The 15,318-nt window shown below is 59.4% G+C and overlaps 1 non-coding gene across 1 annotated transcript; it reads left to right on the forward strand.

The window, feature by feature from the left end:
• Positions 1-12,372: 12,372 nt before the first annotated feature.
• LOC131867932 (5S ribosomal RNA) lies at positions 12,373-12,491 on the forward strand. Its single transcript, XR_009366453.1, has one exon. It is a non-coding gene; the product is annotated as a 5S ribosomal RNA (ribosomal RNA).
• The last annotated feature ends 2,827 nt before the right edge of the window (positions 12,492-15,318 follow it).

The following is a 15,318-nucleotide window of genomic DNA, read 5'->3' on the forward strand; positions in this document are numbered from 1 at the left end:
GTATAAACGGAGATATATATCCAATTGCAACGAAGGAACGTGCCAAAGATCGAGAACAATGGCAGAAATGCTAGTAACGTGCACTTCGGGACCAACGCATCACCGGAAGACAACCGCCAAACATCGAAAGAGTCGCGATGCTCCGCAACCTACGTGCAAAGCGGTCGCACACCGGGTAAGGGAGTGAGAGCCCCAAACATAGCTGGGCGAGGCGCTCACTCCGCTCTTTAATATCTCGTTAATACCGCCAAGGAAATGGCACAAGCACACACACACAAGCATCCTCGGAAGAGGACAGTTCGAGTGACAGGTCAAATCCAAGAGTTCCGAAGACTACCTCCAGGAACAATCGGGAACAAGACCGATTACAAGTCGTCGAGTCTGTTACTGGGCGAACACGAGATGCGCACAGGAAATCGATCAGCCCTCACAATGGCCCAAGGCCAGAGATCGGACTGCTACGATTTACCCCAACAATCATCGTGCCACTCTTCGCAGAGAGGTGATAGACGCCAACGAGCCCGCGCATAGCAATCGAGGTGTAAAAAGGGCGTTGAAGGCAGGAAGCCTGGACGAAAGAGGCTACGAGGTCACCTCGAAGCGGTCTAAGAATCGGGCGCACTTGGGGCGACTACCAGTGCCAACCCCTTATCCCGCGGTGCGTCCGACACACAGAAATTTCCAAGGCGGCCAAGGAGCCTCCCCGCATAGCAATCGGGGTGTGAGGTTACGGATGCAGCATTGATAGCAATCGAGGTGTGAGGCGAAGGATGCAGAAGTGAGAGCCGAGGGATGTAGCAGAGATAGCAATCGGGGTGTGTGATGCAGAAGAGATAGCAATCGAGGTGTGCGGTGGGAAGGGCCCAGCAGCCAGAATGCATGAAGCGACGGATGAAGCAGTGATGACAACCGGGCTGTGAGGAGAGGAGGGATGCAGCCAAGAAAGCAATCAGGGCTCGAGGCAAGGGATGCATCAAGGATAGCAATCATGTTGTGAGGCGAGATTCCAAAGGCTAAACGTGAGAGGCTGCAGGGTCGACTCAGAGAGGTCTATGCATGTGAGAGGCTGAAAGCAAGGTCGACTCGGAGCGGTCTATGCATCGGGCGCGCTTGGGGCGACTACCAGTGCCAACCCCTTATCCCGCGACGCGTCCGACAAAGAGAACGTTCCAAGGCGGCAGAGGAGGTTACCAGCCGAAGGATGCAGTAGCAATAACAGGTATAGTTCCGCGGCGGCCGAGAAGACTCACCGCATAGGAATCGGGATGCGAGGCGAGGGATGCGGCGGGAAGGCCCCGACGGCTAAACGGAAGAGGCTGCAGGGCCGCCTCGGAATGGTCCAAGCATCGGATGCGATTGGGACGACTACCAGTGCCAACCCCTTATCCCGCGATGCGTCCGATACACAGATAGTTCCAAGGCGGCCGAGGAGCCTCACCGCATATCAATCGGGGTGCGAGGCGAGGGATGGGGCGGGAAGGCCCCAACGGCTAGACGGAAGAGGCTTCAGGGCCACCTCGGAATGGTCCAAGCATCGGACGCGCTTGGGGCGACTGCCAGTGCCAACCCCTTATCCCGCGATGCGTCCGATACACAGATGGTTCCAAGGCGGCCGAGGAGCCTCACCGCATAGCAATCGGGGGTGCGAGGCGAGGGATGGGGCGGGAAGGCCCCAACGGCTAGACGGAAGAGGCTTCAGGGCCGCCTAGGAATGGTCCAAGCATCGGACACGCTTGGGGCGACTACCAGTGACAGCCCCCTATCCCGCGATGCGTCCGATACGAAGATGGTTCCAAGGCGGCCGAGGAGCCTCACCGCATAGCAATCGGGGTGCGAGGTGGGGGATGCGGCGAGATGGCCCCAACGGCTAGACGGAAGAGGCCACAGGGCCGCGTCGGAATAGTCCAAGCATCGGACGCGCTTGGGGCGACTACCAGTGACAACCCCTTATCCCGCGATGCGTCCGATACGAAGATAGTTCCAAGGCGGCCGAGGAGCCTCACCGCATAGCAATCGGGGTGCGAGGTGGGGGATGCGGCGAGATGGCCCCAACGGCTAGACGGAAGAGGCTGCAGGGCCGCCTCGGAATAGTCCAAGCATCGGACGCGCTTGGGGCCACTACCAGTGACAACCCCTTATCCCGCGATGCGTCCGATACGAAGATAGTTCCAAGGCGGCCGAAGAGCCTCACCGCATAGCAATCGGGGTGCGAGGTGGGGGATGCGGCGAGATGGCCCCAACGGCTAGACGGAAGAGGCCACAGGGCCGCCTCGGAATAGTCCAAGCATCGGACGCGCTTGGGGCGACTACCAGTGACAACCCCTTATCCCGCGATGCGTCCGATACGAAGATAGTTCCCAGGCGGCCGAGGAGCCTCACCGCATAGCAATCGGGGTGCGAGGCGAGGGATGCGGCGAGATGGCCCCAAAGGCTAGACGGAAGAGGCTGCAGGGCTGCCTCGGAATAGTCCAAGCATCGGACGCGCTTGGGGCGACTACCACTGCCAACCCCTTATCCCGCGATGCGTCCGATACACAGATAGTTCCGAGGCGGCCGAGGAGGTGGGGGATGCAGCGAGATGGCCCCAACGGCTAGACGGAAGAGGCTGCAGGGCCGCCTCGGAATAGTCCAAGCATCGGACGCGCTTGGGGCGACTACCAGTGACAACCCCTTATCCCGCGATGCGTCCGATACACAGATAGTTCCGAGGCGGCCAAGGAGCCTCACCGCATAGCAATCGTGGTGCGAGGTGGGGGATGCGGCGAGATGGCCCCAACGGCTAGACGGAAGAGGCTGCAGGGCCGCCTCGGAATGGTCCAAGCATCGGATGCGCTTGGGGCGACTACCACTGCCAACCCCTTATCCCGCGATGCGTCCGATACACAGATAGTTCCAAGGCGGCCGAGGAGCCTCACAGCATAGCAATCAGGGTGCGAGGCGAGGGATGCGGCGAGAAAGCCCCAACGGCTAGAGGGAAGAGGCTTCAGGTCCGCCTCGGAATGGTCCAAGCATCGGACGCGCTTGGGGCGACTACCAGTGACAACCCCTTATCCCGCGACGCGTCCGATACACAGATAGTTCCAAGGCGGCCGAGGAGCCTCACCGCATAGCAATCGGGGTGCGAGGCGAGGGATGCGGCGAGAAGGACCCAACGGCTACACGGAAGAGGCTTCGGGGCCGCCTCGGAATGGTCCAAGCATCGGACGCGCTTGGGGCGACTACCAGTGACAACCCCTTATCCCGCGACGCGTCCGATACACAGATAGTTCCAAGGCGGCCGAGGAGCCTCACCGCATAGCAATCGGGGTGCGAGGCGAGGGATGCGGCGAGAAGGACCCAACGGCTAGACGGAAGAGGCTTCGGGGCCGCCTCGGAATGGTCCAAGCATCGGACGCGCTTGGGGCGACTACCAGTGACAACCCCTTATCCCGCGACGCGTCCGATACACAGATAGTTCCAAGGCGGCCGAGGAGCCTCACCGCATAGCAATCGGGGTGCGAGGCGAGGGATGCGGCGAGAAGGACCCAACGGCTAGACGGAAGAGGCTTCGGGTCCGCCTCGGAATGGTCCAAGCATCGGACGCGCTTGGGGCGACTACCAGTGACAACCCCTTATCCCGCGACGCGTCCGATACACAGATAGTTCCAAGGCGGCCGAGGAGCCTCACCGCATAGCAATCGGGGTGCGAGGCGAGGGATGCGGCGAGAAGGACCCAACGGCTAGACGGAAGAGGCTTCGGGTCCGCCTCGGAATGGTCCAAGCATCGGACGCGCTTGGGGCGACTACCAGTGACAACCCCTTATCCCGCGACGCGTCCGATACACAGATAGTTCCAAGGCGGCCGAGGAGCCTCACCGCATAGCAATCGGGGTGCGAGGCGAGGGATGCGGCGAGAAGGACCCAACGGCTAGACGGAAGAGGCTTCGGGTCCGCCTCGGAATGGTCCAAGCATCGGACGCGCTTGGGGCGACTACCAGTGACAACCCCTTATCCCGCGACGCGTCCGATACACAGATAGTTCCGAGGCGGCCGAGGAGCCTCACCGCATAGCAATCGGGGTGCGAGGCGAAGGATGCGGCGAGAAGGACCCAACGGCTAGACGGAAGAGGCTTCGGGTCCGCCTCGGAATGGTCCAAGCATCGGACGCGCTTGGGGCGACTACCAGTGACAACCCCTTATCCCGCGACGCGTCCGATACACAGATAGTTCCAAGGCGGCCGAGGAGCCTCACCGCATAGCAATCGGGGTGCGAGGCGAGGGATGCGGCGAGAAGGACCCAACGGCTAGACGGAAGAGGCTTCAGGGCCGCCTCGGAATGGTCCAAGCATCGAACGCGCTTGGGGCGACTACCAGTGACAACCCCTTATCCCGCGACGCGTCCGATACACAGATAGTTCCGAGGCGGCCGAGGAGCCTCACCGCATAGCAATCGGGGTGCGAGGCGAGGGATGCGGCGAGAAGGACCCAACGGCTAGACGGAAGAGGCTTCAGGGCCGCCTCGGAATGGTCCAAGCATCGGACGCGCTTGGGGCGACTACCAGTGACAACCCCTTATCCCGCGACGCGTCCGATACACAGATAGTTCCGAGGCGGCCGAGGAGCCTCACCGCATAGCAATCGGGGTGCGAGGCGAGGGATGCGGCGAGAAGGACCCAACGGCTAGACGGAAGAGGCTTCAGGGCCGCCTCGGAATGGTCCAAGCATCGGACGCGCTTGGGGCGACTACCAATGACAACCCCTTATCCCGCGACGCGTCCGATACACAGATAGTTCCGAGGCGGCCGAGGAGCCTCACCGCATAGCAATCGGGGTGCGAGGCGAGGGATGCGGCGAGAAGGACCCAACGGCTAGACGGAAGAGGCTTCAGGGCCGCCTCGGAATGGTCCAAGCATCGGACGCGCTTGGGGCGACTACCAGTGACAACCCCTTATCCCGCGACGCGTCCGATACACAGATAGTTCCGAGGCGGCCGAGGAGCCTCACCGCATAGCAATCGGGGTGCGAGGCGAGGGATGCGGCGAGAAGGACCCAACGGCTAGACGGAAGAGGCTTCAGGGCCGCCTCGGAATGGTCCAAGCATCGGACGCGCTTGGGGCGACTACCGTTGCCAACCCCTTATCCCGCGATGCGTCTGATACACAGATAGTTCCGAGGCGGCCGAGGAGCCTCACCGCATAGCAATCGGGTTGCGAGGCAGATTATTGGGAAGGGAACCCCCTGGGATGCGGCTCAAGCAGTGCCCAAAGGGACTGGAATGCGGAATCACATCGAGAGACCCAAATGCTATACGAGGGCTCAAATCGAATTATCGATTTGGCCACGACATGGACGCATCGGAACGACTACCTTTGCCGAACCACTCGCAATTGCATCCATACCGAAACCAATAGACATTTCCGTTAGAGCCCTCGCATAGCATTCGGGAATCTCGCATGCCCCTCTAAATCGACCAATGCTGGCGCTCAATGAAAATCCGAGCGCTACCACCGTTCGAGCGCCAGCATTGGTCGAGTTAGAGGGGCACGGGGGAGAATGCTCCAATCAACACCTCCCCTATATAAGTTATTTGTCCGATTCTCGCACAACCGTAGTCTGCCTCGTCGAATCAAACAACGGTCCCAGATTCCGACTTCCGTTCCGTAGAGACCCAAAAGCTAGATGGAGGCTCGCAAGAAAGAGAGTCGGCGCATAGCAATCGGGTTTCTCGAACGTTTAGGGACCGAGCTCACTTGCGGATAGGGCAAAATCCGCCAAGCAACCCAAAAGCTAGACGGGGGCTCGAATCGAATCGCCTAGGCGGCCACAACAACGACGTGTTGGATCGACTACCAGTGCCAAACCATTCAGCAAGACTAGTCTGTGTCGAGGCCGGATAGAGATTCTCAGAGAGCGCCCGCATAGCATTTAGGAGACCTGCCGCGTCCCTCACACTCGACAAATGGTGGTGCACGTTTATAAATCCGAGCGATCCCAACCCTTTCAAGCACCAACATCGGTCGAGATAGAGGGGCACGGAGGGGGCTGCGTGAGACAACACAGTCCCCTATATAAGTTATTTGTCCGATTCTCACACATCCGAAGAATGGTCATCAAATCGGACAACAGCCCAAACTTCCGACTTCCGTCCCAGAAAGCCCAAGAGCTATCTAAAACGTTCATGGCCGGAACTCGATCGCGGCTATACCAGTCCGCCAAGCAACCCAAAAGCTAGACTGGAGCTCTAGTCGAATCACCTCTGTGGCCATTGCAAGGACGTGTTGGAGCGACTACCATTGCCGAACCATTCCGCAGGTCGAGTCCATACCAAGGCCGCATAGAGATTCACGATGAGCTCCTGCATAGCAATCAGGAGACTTGCCGTGTCCATCACAATCGATAAATCCTGGTGCAAGATTTTTGCATCCGAGCGCTCCAACCAGTCGAGCACCAGCATCAATCGACATAAACGGGCACGGGGGGAGGATGCTCGAGAACACTACCTCCCCTATATAAGTTATTTGTCCGATTCTCAAGCAGCCGAAGTCTGGTCATCGAATCGGGTCAAAGACCACAACTTCCGACTTTACCCACAATGCAAGTCATCGAATCGAACATCGGCCCCCGAGTCGGACTCCATGCGTATGTCAGGTCATCGGACCCAAATTCCGCCTTCCTGCGCATGGCGGGCCATCAATATCAACTCGGTCATCGGACCCAAACTCCGCCTTTTTGCGTATGGCACGCCTTCAAATCGGTCATCGGACCCAAATTCCGCCTTCCTGTGCATGGCGGGCCATCAACATCAACTCGGTCATCGGACCCAAATTCCGCCTTTCTGCGCATGGCACGCCATCAACTCGGTCATCGGACCCAAATTCCGCCTTCCTGCGCATGGCAGGTCATCGGACACAAATTCAGACCTCGCCAATATGCCTACGTATCGAATCGGTCATCGGACCCAACTTCCGACTTCATCCATACTGTAGGGTCTTTGAGGTTGGCGCGGTGCGCTCAACCCAGGGAGTCGACCCATCGAAGCATACACCTCCCCTATATAAGCTATTTGTCCGATTCCCACACCTGTGTAGTTTGCACCTCTGACCAGGACATCGACCCCAACTTCCGAACTCGACTGCAACGACGGCACCAGCGCCTTGGTGCGCACCTTGCGACGCACAGTCCCAACATTCGCCTTCCTGCACATGGCAGGTCATCGGACCCAAATTCCGACCTCGCGAGTATGCCTACATATCGAATCGGTCATCGGACCCAACTTCCGACTTCATCCATACCGTAGGGTCTTTGAGGTTGGCGCGGTGCGCTCAACCCGGGGAGTCGACCCAACGAAGCATACACCTCCCCTATATAAGCTATTTGTCCGATTCCCACACCTGTGTAGTTTGCACCTCCGATCAAGACATCGACCCCAACTTCCGAACTCGCCTCCAACGACCGAACCAGCGCCTTGGTGCGCACCTTGCAACGCACAGTGCCAACATTCGCCTTCCTGCACGTGGCAGGTCATCGGACCCAAATTCCGACCTCGCGAGTATGCCTACATATCGAATCGGTCATCGGACCCAACTTCCGACTTCATCCATACCGTAGGGTCTTTGAGGTTGGCGCGGTGCGCTCAACCCGGGGAGTCGACCCAACGAAGCATACACCTCCCCTATATAAGCTATTTGTCCGATTCCCACACCTGTGTAGCTTGCACCTCCGATCAGGACATCGACCCCAACTTCCGAACTCGACTAAAAAGACCGCACCAGCGCCTTGGTGTGCACCTTGCAACGCACAGTGTCAACATTCGCCTTCCTGCACATGGCAGGTCATCGGACCCAAATTCCGACCTCATGAGCATACCTACTAATCGAATCGGTCATCGGACCCAACTTCCGACTTCATCCATACCGTAGGGTCTTTGAGGTTGGCGCGGTGCGCTCAACCTGGGGAGTCGACCCATCGAAGCATACACCTCCCCTATATAAGCTATTTGTCCGATTCCGACACCTGTGTAGTTTGCACCTCCGCTCAGGACATCGACCCCAACTTCCGAACTCGCCTGCAACGACCGAACCAGCGCCTTGGTGCGCACCAAAAGTGCGCACTTTTGGAGGGCACTTTTCTGCGCTCCAAAGGTGCGCACTTTTGGAGGGCACTTTTTGGAGGGCACTTTTCTGCGCTCCAAAGGTGCGCACTTTTGGAGGGCACTTTTTGGAGGGCACTTTTCTGCGCTCCAAAGGTGCGCACTTTTGGAGGGCACTTTTTGGAGGGCACTTTTCTGCGCTCCAAAGGTGCGCACTTTTGGAGGGCACTTTTTGGAGGGCACTTTTCTGCGCTCCAAAGGTGCGCACTTTTGGAGGGCACTTTTTGGAGGGCACTTTTCTGCGCTCCAAAGGTGCGCACTTTTGGAGGGCACTTTTTGGAGGGCACTTTTCTGCGCTCCAAAGGTGCGCACTTTTGGAGGGCACTTTTTGGAGGGCACTTTTCTGCGCTCCAAAGGTGCGCACTTTTGGAGGGCACTTTTTGGAGGGCACTTTTCTGCGCTCCAAAGGTGCGCACTTTTGGAGGGCACTTTTTGGAGGGCACTTTTCTGCGCTCCAAAGGTGCGCACTTTTGGAGGGCACTTTTGTGCACTCCAAAGGTGCGCACTTTTGGAGGGCACTTTTCCTGTGCTCCAAAGGTGCACACCTAGGTGAGCACCTTCGACCACACCTTGTAGCACACCAAACTCTGACTTTCGACTTCATCCGCAATGCAGGGTCTTTGAGGTTGGCGCAATGCGCACAACCAGGGGAGTCGACCCATCAAACCCAACACCTCCCCTATATAAGCTATTTGTCTGATTCTCATACATGCGTAGCCTGCAGGAGCAATTAGGACATCGACCCCAACTTTCGGCTTCTAAACGAAAACAAGGTCTTTGAGGTTGGTGTAATGCGAACAACTAGGGGAGTCAACCCATCAAACCCAACACCTCCCCTATATAAGCTATTTGTCTGATTCTCATACATGTGTAGTCTACAGGAGCAATTAGGACATCGACCCCAACTTTTGACTTCTTAACGAAAACAAGGTCTTTGAGGTTGACGTAATGCGCACAACCAGGGGAGTCGACCCATCAAACCCAACACCTCCCCTATATAAGCTATTTGTCCGATTCTCATACATGTGTAGCCTGCAGGAGCCATTAGGACATTGACCCCAACTTTTGACTTCTTAACGAAAACAAGGTCTTTGAGGTTGGCGTAATGCGCACAACCAAGGGAGTTGACCCATCAAACCCAACACCTCCCCTATATAAGCTATTTGTCTGATTCTCATACATGTGTAGCCTGCAACAACGATTAGGACATCCACCCCAACTTCTGAATTCGTCTGCGTTGACCGCACCAAAGGTGCACGCCTTGGTGCTCACCAAAATCCGACTTCCGACTTCTTCTGCTATGCGGGGTCTTTGAGGTTGGCGCAGTGCGCACAACCAGGGGAGTCAACCCACCGAATGCAACACCTCCCCTATATAAGCTATTTGTCTGATTCTCATACATGCGTAGACTGCAGCAATGATTAGGACATCCACCCCAACTTTTGACTTCTTAAACAAGACAGGGTCTTTGAAGTTGGTGCAGTGCACACAACCAGGGGAGTCGACCCATCAAACGCAACACCTCCCCTATATAAAGCTATTTGTCCGATTCTCATACGTGTAGTCTGCAGCAGCGATTAGGACATCGACCCCAACTTCCGAATTCGTTTGCATTGACCGCACCAAAGGTGCACGCCTTGGTGTGCACCCTGGAGTGCACTTTGGTGCTCACCTCGGTGCACACTTTGGTGTGCACCTCGGTGTGCACCAAAGGTGCGCACCTTGGAGCGCACCAAAGGTGTACACTTTGGAGCGCACCACATAGGGTCTTTGAGAGGTTGGCGCAGTGCGCACACCAAGGTGGGTGTTGAGGTGCGTGCCGAGGTGGGTGGGTGCTAGGGTGCGCTCCATGGTGGGTGCCAGGGTGGGTGCGTGCTAGGGTGGATTCCAAAGAGGGTCATAGGGTGGGTGCCAAGGTGGGTTGGTGATATAGTGGGTTCAAAGGTGGGTACTAGGGTGGGTTCCAAGGTGGGTCACAAGTTGGGTGCCAGGATGCGTGGGTGTTAGGTTGGGTGCCAAGGTGGGCTCCTGCGTGGGTGGGTGCTAGGGTGGGTTTCAAGGTGGACGCGAGGGCGGGTGCCAAGGTGGGTAACAAGTTGGGTGTTAGGATGGGTGAGTGCTAGAGTGGGTGCCAAGGTGGGTGGGTGCTAAGGTGGATGCCAAGGTGGTTCACAGGGTGGGTGAGTTCTAGGGTGAGTTCCAAGGTGGGTCACAGGTTCAGTGCTAGGGTGGGTGTCAAGGCGGGTGTCGAGGTGCCTGGGTGCTAGGGTGTGGATGCCAATGTGGGTCATAGGGTGGGTACTAGGGTGGGCTGCAATGTGGGTGCCAAGGTGGGTAACATGCTCGGTGGGTTCTAAATTGGGTGCCAGGGTGGGTGTGCACCCACCTTGCCCGAGGTGGGTGCCAAGGTGCCAGTGTGGGTGGGTGCTAAGGTGGATGCCAAGGTGGGTGAGAAGGTGGGTGATAGGTTGAGTGGTAGGATGGGTGGGTGCCAAGATGGGTCACAGGGTGGGTGCAAGGGTGGGTAGGTGCTAGGGTTGGTGTCAGGGTGGGTGGGTGCTAGGTTGGGTTCCAAGGTGGGTGCGAGGGTGAGTGTCAAGGTGGGTCACAGGTTAGGTGCTAGGATGGGTGAGTGCTAGGGTGCAAAGGTGCCAGGGTGGGTGCTAGGATGGGTCGATGCTAGGGTGAGTGGCAAGGTGGGTCCACAAGTGTCAAGGTGGGTGCCGAGGTGGGTGCCAAGTCGGCGACTGCTATGGTGGATGCCAAGGTGGGTCACGGGGTGGGTGCCAAGTTGCTAGGTTGGGTTCCAAGGTGGGTGCCAACGTGGGTGCTAGGGTGCGTGGGTTAAAGGGTGTGTCACAACGTGGGTGCCAGGATGGGTGCGCACCCACACTGGCCAAGACGGGTGCGGGTGCAAGGTTGGGTTCCAAGCCCGGTCACAGGCTGGGTGCTAGGATGGGTGGGTGCCAAGGTGGGCACCAGGGTGGGTGCACCCACCCTGGCCAAGGTGGGTCACGGGGTGGGTCCTAGGGTGGGTAACGGGGTGGGTACTAAGGTGCGTGCCAAGGTGGGTCATAGGGTGGGTGCCAAGGTGGGCACCAGGGTGGGTGTGCACCAACCCTAGCCAGGGTAGGTCACGGGGTGGTTGTCGGGGTGGGCGTCAAGGAGCCAAGGTGGGTGGCAAGTAGCCAAGTTGCGTGCCAAGGTGGGTGTCGGGGTGGGTGCCAAGGATCCAAGGTGGGTGCCAAGGAACCAAGGTGGGTGTCTGGGTGGGTGCCGAGGTGGGAGCCAGGGTGGGTCCCAAGGTGAGTGCAAAGGTGGGTGCCAGGGTCAAGGTGAGTGCCAATGTGGGTTCCAAGGTGCCAGGGTCAGGGTGAGTGCCAATGTGGGTTCAAAGGTGCTAAGTTGGGTGCGAGGTTGGGTGCGAGGGTGGGTGGGTGCCAAGGTGTGCTAGGTGGAAGCCCGGGTGGGTCGGCATCCCATGGGTGTCGAGTTGGGTGCCTGATGGGTGCTTCTTGTCAAGTTTTAGTCGTCGGGACTCATTTCGAGCCTTAGAGGTCGTTTCTTGTCCGGTTGCCCTGTCTTCGACCTGGGAACCCAATTTTGGTCCTCGGGTCCCATTTTTTTTTGTCTCGCATCCCACTTTTGGCCTGTGGCCTTTTCGGGGTCGATTCTCGTTTTGGGCATCAGAGCATGTTTCTTCTCCTAAAACCCAATATTTGTTTATTAAGTCTCGGAACACATTTTTGTTCTCGTGGACCCATCATGGGTCTTGGAACGCATTTGTGGTCCTTGGGTCCCATTTTGCATCCCGAAACTTGTGTTTTGGTGCTTGATCCCTATTTTGGGTGCCCACCTTGCACCAAGTGCGCACCCGGGGCAAACCGAGCGCCTTGGTGCACCGGGGCAAGATCGAGCGTGCACCCGAGGCGCCCCGAACATGCACCAAGGTGCACTCGGCCCACATGTGAGCGCAGGTCGTTGCGCCCGAGGTGGTGTGTGGGCACCGCGTTGCAGACGGGACACTGCACGCACACGACGCCCCCTCCAGGTGCACGCACGTAGGCCGGGCCGGGTGCACACCCGACGCCCTAGCAAGGTGCGCGCACCCGGGCAGGGCTCACACTTGGCGAACGGGGCGCACTTCGCGAGGGAGGGTGTGCACCTCGACGGGGGTGGGTGGCCGGGGTGGATTCGCACGTGGGTCGCGGTTTGCTAAGTACACACTGCGACAAGCTCATAACGGGTGCGATCATACCAGCATTAGTGCACCGGATCCCATCAGAACTCCGCAGTTAAGCGCGCTTGGGCCGGAGTAGTACTGGGATGGGTGACCTCCCGGGAAGTCCCGGTGTTGCACCCTTTTTTAGTTTTTCGCCGGGCGTCGCAATGCTATTTGAATAAACCTTTTGCCCGTTTGCGTTCTCGTCGGGGCCGGGCCGGGCCGGGGTGCGCTGCCCGCACTACCGCGCGCGCGGGGGCGACACCGAGCGCGCACCCGAGGCACCCCGAGCACACAGGCCACGGTGCAACCCGGGCGTTGTGCGCGCACCCCGGTGCGCCCGAGGTGCTGCGCGCGCACCCAGGTGAAATCGGTGTGCACCTCGGCCAGTGCGCGCTCGGTCGAGTCGCGCACGTTGGCCAAGGTGCACGGTGATGTTTCTTACTCTAAGGTTCCGCACCAGACGCCCGGGACAGGTGAGCGAAGCTGGGCGGGGCCGGGTGCGCGGCCGGGGCAGGTGCACGCAGCTGGAGAGAGCTTTGGAGCACACTTCGGAGCGCACCAATGATGCGCTCCATTCAAAAGTTTCCTGAAAAGGCAAAAAAAGTTGAGATTATAGAATTTCCCACTTGAGAGATTGTAAAAAAAAAAAATTTAAAATGAAGGAAACGCGGGTGCCAAGGTGTGCGCAGCCCAGCCAAGGTGTGCGCACCAAGGCGCCCACCCTGGCGAAGGTGCACGCAAGGTGCGCACCCGAGGCAAACCGGACAATTAACCCAACTTTCGACTTCGCGCGCACCTTGGAGCGCACTTCGGAGCGCTCCTTGGTGCGCACCAATCTTGGGCACCTCGGAGTGCACCATGGCGCCCACCAAGGTGCGCACCCGGGGCAAACCGAGCTCCGACTTCGTGCGCACCTTGGAGCGCACGAAAGGTGCGCACCATGGCGCCCACCAAGGTGCGCAGCCCAGCCAAGGCGTGCGCATCAAGGTGCGCACCCTGGCGAAGGTGCGCACCCGGGGCAAACCGAGCTCCGACTTCGTGCGCACCTTGGAGCGCACAAAAGGTGCGCAACCCAGCCAAGGTGTGCGCACCCCGGTCAAACCGAGCTCCGAATCGTGCGCACCAGAGGTGCACGCCATCGTGCGCACCTTGGAGCACACTTCGGAGCCCTCCTTGGTGCGCGCCGATGTTGCGCACCTCGGAGCGCACCCGGGGAAAACAATGCAATTAACCCGACTTTCGACTTCGTGGGCACCTCGGAGCGCTCTCGGGTTCGCACCTCGGAGCACACCGAGGTGCGCACCTTTGATGCGCTGCCTTCACCAATTTCCAGAAAAGGCAAGAAAACATTGAGAAGGTGTGCGCACCGAGGTGCCCACCCTGGCGAAGGTGCACGCGAGGTGCGCACCCGGGGCAAACCGGGCTCCGACTTCGTGCACGCCGCACCTTGGAGCACACTTCGGAGCGCTCCTTGGTGCGCACCAGGGCGCGCAACCCAGCCGAGGTGCCCACCCCGGCGAAGGTGCACGCGAGGTGCGCACCCGGGGCAAACCGGGCTCCGACTTCGTGCACGCCATGGTGCCCACCGCGGCGAAGGTGCACGCGAGGTGCGCACCCGGGGCAAACCGGGCTCCGACTTCGTGCACGCCGCACCTTGGAGCACACTTCGGAGCGCTCCTTGGTGCGCACCATGGTGCCCACCAGGGCGCGCAACCCCGCCGAAGGTGCACGCGAGGTGCGCACCCGGGGCAAACCGGGCTCCGACTTCGTGCACGCCGCACCTTGGAGCACACTTCGGAGCGCTCCTTGGTGCGCACCATGGTGCCCACCAGGGCGCGCAACCCCGCCGAAGGTGCACGCGAGGTGCGCACCCGGGGCAAACCGGGCTCCGACTTCGTGCACGCCATGGTGCGCACCGCGGCGAAGGTGCGCACCCGGGGCAAACCGGGCTCCGACTTCGTGCACGCCGCACCTTGGAGCACACTTCGGAGCGCTCCTTGGTGCGCACCAGGGCGCGCAACCCAGCCGAGGTGCCCACCCCGGCGAAGGTGCACGCGAGGTGCGTACCCGGGGCAAACCGGGCTCCGACTTCGTGCACGCCGCACCTTGGAGCACACTTCGGAGCGCTCCTTGGTGCGCACCATGGTGCCCACCAGGCCGCGCAACCCAGCCAAGGTGTGCGCACCAAGGTGCACGCGAGGTGCGCACCCGGGGCAAACCGGGGTCCGACTTCGTGCACGCCGCACCTTGGAGCACACATCGGGGCGCTCCCGGGTTCGCACCGGCGTTGCGCACCGTGGTGGGCACCTCGGAGCACACCAAGGTGGGCAGCGAGGTGCGCACCTTTGATGCGATGCCTTCACTAATTTCCATAAAAGGCAAAAAAAAAACGAGATTTTAAAATTTCCGTTTTGAAAGATAGTGAGAAAAAGGGAATGCTGGTGCCATCTTGAGCCCGCCCTGGTGCGCAGCCCAGCCAAGGTGTGCGCACCAAGGTGCCCACCCTGGCGAAGGTGCGCGCCCGGGCAATTAATCCAACTTCCAACTTCGCGCGCGCCAGGGTGGGAGCGCACCCAACAACCGGGCCTGGGAAGAGCCAATGCGAGAAACCCCACCAAACGCTCTGACAAAAAAAGAGGGGGCGCTCCAGTAACCCCGCTTCGGAGCGCACCCTGGGCAAACCCAGCCAAGGTGCCCACCCCGGCCAAGGTGCAGGCGAGGTGCGCACCCGGGGCAAACCGGGCTCCGACAACGTGCACGCCGCACCTTGGAGCACACTTCGTAGCGCTCCCGGGTGCGCACCTCAGAGCACACCAAGGTGGGCAGCGAGGTGCGCACCTTTGATGCGCTGCCTTCACTAATTTCCAGAAAAGGCAAAAAAAAAAGGAGATTTTAAAATTTCCGTTTTGAAAGATAGTGAAAAAAACGGAACGCGCGTGCCATCTTGAGCCCGCCCTGGTGCGCA

This window comes from Cryptomeria japonica, unplaced genomic scaffold (assembly GCF_030272615.1).
Source record: "Cryptomeria japonica unplaced genomic scaffold, Sugi_1.0 HiC_scaffold_191, whole genome shotgun sequence".
NCBI classification, from domain to species: domain Eukaryota; kingdom Viridiplantae; phylum Streptophyta; class Pinopsida; order Cupressales; family Cupressaceae; genus Cryptomeria; species Cryptomeria japonica.